Raw genomic sequence first — 5,160 nt, forward strand, 5'->3', positions numbered from 1 at the left:
AGGGTTCGGATCCCACATACAGACCGGTTCCCGCTCACTGGCTGAGCGTGGTGCGGGTGCAACACCGAGGGCTGCGATCCCGTTGCCGGTCCGGTCCGGTACGGGCGCGACACTGAGGGTTGCGATCCGTTGCCGGACACGAAAAAAGAGACAAAAAGGAAAAAAAAAAAAAAAGTGTGCTGTACTGTAATTAGGGAAACACTTAATGTTGACTGGAATCTTGATCACTATAGCACATCCTAATATAACAAAGAGCTTTTTAGTAATAAACATTATATTTTTATCTTGAGACAATCTGCATTTCTTTTTATAAATCTGAGGATAAACTTCTATAGGCTTTATGATGACTTTAACATTTCTAAGCAGTCATTTTGAATACGGTAATGATGATTTTATTTTATTTTTTATTTTTTGGCGGCTGGCCAGTATGGGATCCGAATTCTTGACCTTGCTACACCATCGTGCTCTAATCACCTGAGCTAACCTCACCAGCTATAACAGTGATTTTACGTGTTAGTTTATCAAACATATGTCTTGTTGAATTTCATGTTCGTTACCTACACTTTGGGGATAATGAAAAGAAATTTAACTCTTCCTATGAAAGGGCTTCCTGGTATTTAAAATAGCAAAAGTATGAAACTATAAACTTTCAGTACTGAGAGATGATATGATGGGACATTAAGAATTCCTGTGGATATCTATAAATTATGTATATTGGTTGAACCTTGTTGAAGGTATGCAGATCAGCAGTTATGCATAATTTAACCTTGTTTTATAAGGTCCTAAATCAGACTGTAAAGATTCGCTGACATCTCATGAGAAGCCTTGGAAAACAATTTTTGGTTTTTACCCGATTCAGAATTTATTGTAAGTGCAGCAAGCAGTCCTTAAAAGAATGCTAACATGGTCCAAATTTGCTTTTTTTTTTTTTTTTGTAACAGCTTTGTTTAGATATAATTCACATATTCGTTTTAGGGAAAGCACTGAAAAAGCCATGATCAACTCTAGTTTCTCATGTAAAAATGGAAAGGTTAATTTTCTGATTTCCAGCTGAAGACCTATCATGCTCTAAGAAGATGGTGAGAATCTATTTTCAGATCTGTGAGCAAAGTAAAGTGCTGTTTTCATGCTTTATGAATATAGCTTTACTTCATTCACACATTAATTCATGTAAAGATGCATCTTTTTTTTTTTTTTTTTAAGATGATCTGTGTGGCGCTAGGACTAGGCTAATGTCGGAATCCTGCAGACGTGGCCAATTGTAGAGCGACTGTAGCGCTAGGGCTAATGTCGGAATCCTGCCGACACAGCCATTTGTAGAGCTACTAATTCTGTTCGTGATGTTGGTTGTCGGGCTCTTTTACCTGCCGAGTGGGCCATTTGTCGAGCTAGGGCTAGGGCTGGAGCTCACAGACCCGTCAAGCCCGTTCACAGACCCTTCGCACGCCAGGTTGGGTCACCAGACCCTTTACAGGCAGGTCTATGAACTAGTTAACAGGCAAACATGTCTTTGGAAGCCGCAGGTTGGAAAGGCATAGCCGATCATGCGGCGGTGGCACCGGAGGCAGTAAAACGCCAGCAAAAATCGCGGCGCCGCGCAGGCGCACTACCTACCTATTCACAGCAAATGCTCCGCAAGATTCTGAACATCTGAGGGACCCTGACCATTTTCCTGTATTTTCCCAACAGCTGGTAAGGGGATCTTAACCCTTGACTTGGTGGTGTCAGCACCACACTCTTCCAAGTGAGCTAACCGGCCTTCCCTATATAAGATCCGAACCCATGGCCTTGGTGTTACCAGCACCACACTCTCCCAAGTGAGCCACAGGCCGGCCCTAAAGATGCATCTTTTAACTCTTAGTATTTTTCTTTTCTTTTTTTTTTTTTTAAAAAAGATGACCGGTAGGGGGATCTTAACCCTTGACTTGGTGGTGTCAGCACCACGCTCAGCCAGTGAGCGAACCGGCCATCCCTATATGGGATCCGAACCTGGGGCCTTGGTGTTATCAGCACCGCACTCTCCCGAGTGAGCCACGGGCTGGCCCCAACTCTTAGTATTTTTCCAGTTCAACATTTAAAATATATAATTTGTTACTTACCAATAAAGATTCATTTAAATTTTTTAGTATAATTTTGTTGCAAATGTTGAAAGTAATTCCATCTGGCTTTGTGTCACCATTTCTTCACTCCCTTTTTTCAGAAACCAAGAACAAACATTAAAAAGGACATGGAAGTTAAAAAATATATGGTTCAATTTCATCTCTCAAGTGGGTTTAAAGAAATTCAGTTTCATGTCATTTTTAAAAATGTGTAATCATCAAAAAGTATAATCATGACATTTCCTTAATTTCTTTTTAAAAATGCAATTTTATGTTTGGTGGGAGAGGGGAATTAATACAGCCAATCTATTCAATATTTTTAGCAGAAATTACGAGACATTAGAAATTCTTCTCATGTTGGTTACTATCTGATGTTTTCAGTTTTCTCTCTCATTCTTGTCTATTTTTTCAGAGTTGCAAACACAGTCTGTATTTAAAGATTTTAAAGCTCCAAAACTATAAGCACAGTGGTTTTCTGGCATGATGTTAAAATTATACTAAAATGTATGAAACTTTGTCAATTTGATTATTGGCACATATGTTTACAAATAGTGTGTATATGAGGGTACTTCAGAAAGTTTGTAGAAAAATAGAATTAAAAGATAGTACGAATCTTTCCATGAACTTTTAAAAGTACCCTCATATATACATTATTTTATACACACACACACACAATTCAATGAAATAGATGTGAAACAAGTTTTCAAAATGCAATTATCTGTACCCATACATTTTTAGCAAGCTGCTTGCTAAAAATCCAGAGGTACTGTGTCTGTAGCATTGCTCCAATCTCCCTGGCTCTATTCCCATAAACAAAACAAAACAAGACTTATTTTTGTTACTGAAACCCCAAAGGTTCGTTTGCTCGCCACTCAATAGCCAATAATTGAGAGACAAGTGTTGGTGTAAGGAAAGGTAGCTTTTAATCAAGAAGCCGGCAGCCTGGGGAAATGATGGACTTATGTCTCAAAGACCATCACTTTTCCCAGACTTGCCAAAGGGTTTTATAGGGATAGGTGGTAGGGGGCTGATTCATGATGGTCAAGCAGGGGTGTGCAAGAAAATTGCAGGTAAACGACAAATAACTTCCCAGGTGGGAGCTGATTCATGGTTACCATCCTCCATGAAGCCAAGTCACAGATTCAGTTCCAGTGAATCTCAAAAAAATTGTAGTTAGTAAGCTAATAAAGAATGGCCATCTGGGTTAATCATTTCTTCTAAAATTATTCTGTGTACAGTGTGAGCAAGAGTCATTATGTTCTAGCAATAATGTACACAAGAATCATCGTGTTCTAATGTCTAGCTGCAAGCTATGCAGTTCAGGTTACAAGTGTAAGGAAAAATAAAACCTTTTTAATTTAGAAGTTTAACAAAATGGAGTCACTTCTGTTCAGGCTGTTACATTTTCACAGGATGTCTTCTTAAGGAATCCATGCTGGTGATCTCTACCTCCCTTTTTAAGTGTCCACACATCGTCCTTTTAACAGTCCATTGAATTTGGCAAGGGTAAACAAAAATCTCATGGGTATAGTCTTTGGAATCCAGATTCCTCCCTGTTTTGACAAGCAGGGTGACAATGTCATTGGTAAGCCTTTGGGTTCATCCTGTCCTTCGAGTCTCCTCAAAGATGACTGACAAGTTTAGCAATGTCACCGCAGTGTGCCGAGCATCCTGGGAGTCAGTTCATCGCAGCCAGAGAAAGGAGCTCCTGGGCAAAAGCTAGCCCAGCTGATGATGGAGACTCCACGGTGCCAGAAATAATGCTCTGCCTTGGAGTTTCCACCCCGCTTCTGCTTCTGCCAAGACCAGGAGCTCAGTGTGATTTTCTTTCCTGTTATAATTATCCAGTCCCATTCCATCTACGTTCCCTCAACTGTTCCCTGACTTTTTCTTCTGCTTGTGGACAATGCAGAAAACACGTGCATGGCGCCAGACTGGTCGGGGTTAAGTCAGGGCTCACCACTGTGTGACATTAGGCAGGGAATTTAACCTCTTCGGGACTCTTTTTGCATCTGTAAAATGGCAGTTAATACAGGCTCCCAGGGTTACGTGAGGTACCCACGCTGATCCTGACACATAGTAACTCAGCAAACGTTTCTCTACCCCCGATCCTGCCATTACACTTTCCACAGCGGCCAAAGCAGCCCTCACGGAGCCCTTGGAGACAAAGCAGCAGCTTCCTGCTCCGGAGGGCTCACAGTGAAGGCAGGGAGACGGCGTCCACTCCCTCGACTGCTTCTTAAAAACAGTCCTGAGATGCAGACAAGGACGAAAACAGGAAGAAAGAGACCTATTTCCTTCTCCTCCTCCTCAAATGAATGTGTTTGTCCCGGCCACAGGACCCGGTTTTTTGTTGTTTACGTGTCCGTCACCTCCACAAGATCATCGGCCACCTGAGGGCGAACAAGGCCGAGTCCATCTCCTGACTCCCTTTCTCATCCCAAGGCTGGACACTTTAGTCCGTCTGCTCAAGGCGCGGAGGTCAGGGTTGGCGCCCCCACCCCACCCGGGCCGGAAGCCTCCCGGGTCCCCAAGGGCGAGGCTGGTCTGGCTAGAGACAGCGGGAACCCCAGCCGCGCCCAACGGCCGTTAGGTTGTGGGGCCACCTGCCGCAGCTGCCCAGATTGGCTCCTTCCCCTGGCAACGCGGCGGCTTTAGCCAATCGGTAGCGAGGCCGGTCTAGCGGCCTCGCCCCGCCCCCGCTCTCGGGAGCCCGCGCGCTCGCCCAGGGCCAGAGGGTGGTTTGCAGATTGGGGAGTCGGGGGCTGGGCCCGTAAGGGAGGTGCTTATACCCGAGCCAGCCTCTGGGCCGCTGTTTCAAAGCGCCCTGGCTGGGAAGCAGAGGCATATGTGGTCCTCGACAGGCCTCTGCTTCTTTCCAGGCGTCAGTCTTGCCATTCTCGTGACGAGGCTGACGGACCGGGGAGAGTCTGTGAGGAGAAGGCGGGGAGGGGCTGGGGATGACCCGCTGCGGGGAGCGAAGGAGTAAACACGGTGACTGTCCCGCACGGAAATGGGAGGGTTAGAAGTTCCCGGGAGAACCCTAGGCGGGAGGGTCCCC

The sequence above is a fragment of the Galeopterus variegatus genome, unplaced genomic scaffold, assembly GCF_000696425.1.
Source record: "Galeopterus variegatus unplaced genomic scaffold, G_variegatus-3.0.2 Scaffold4951, whole genome shotgun sequence".
NCBI classification, from domain to species: Eukaryota; Metazoa; Chordata; class Mammalia; order Dermoptera; family Cynocephalidae; genus Galeopterus; species Galeopterus variegatus.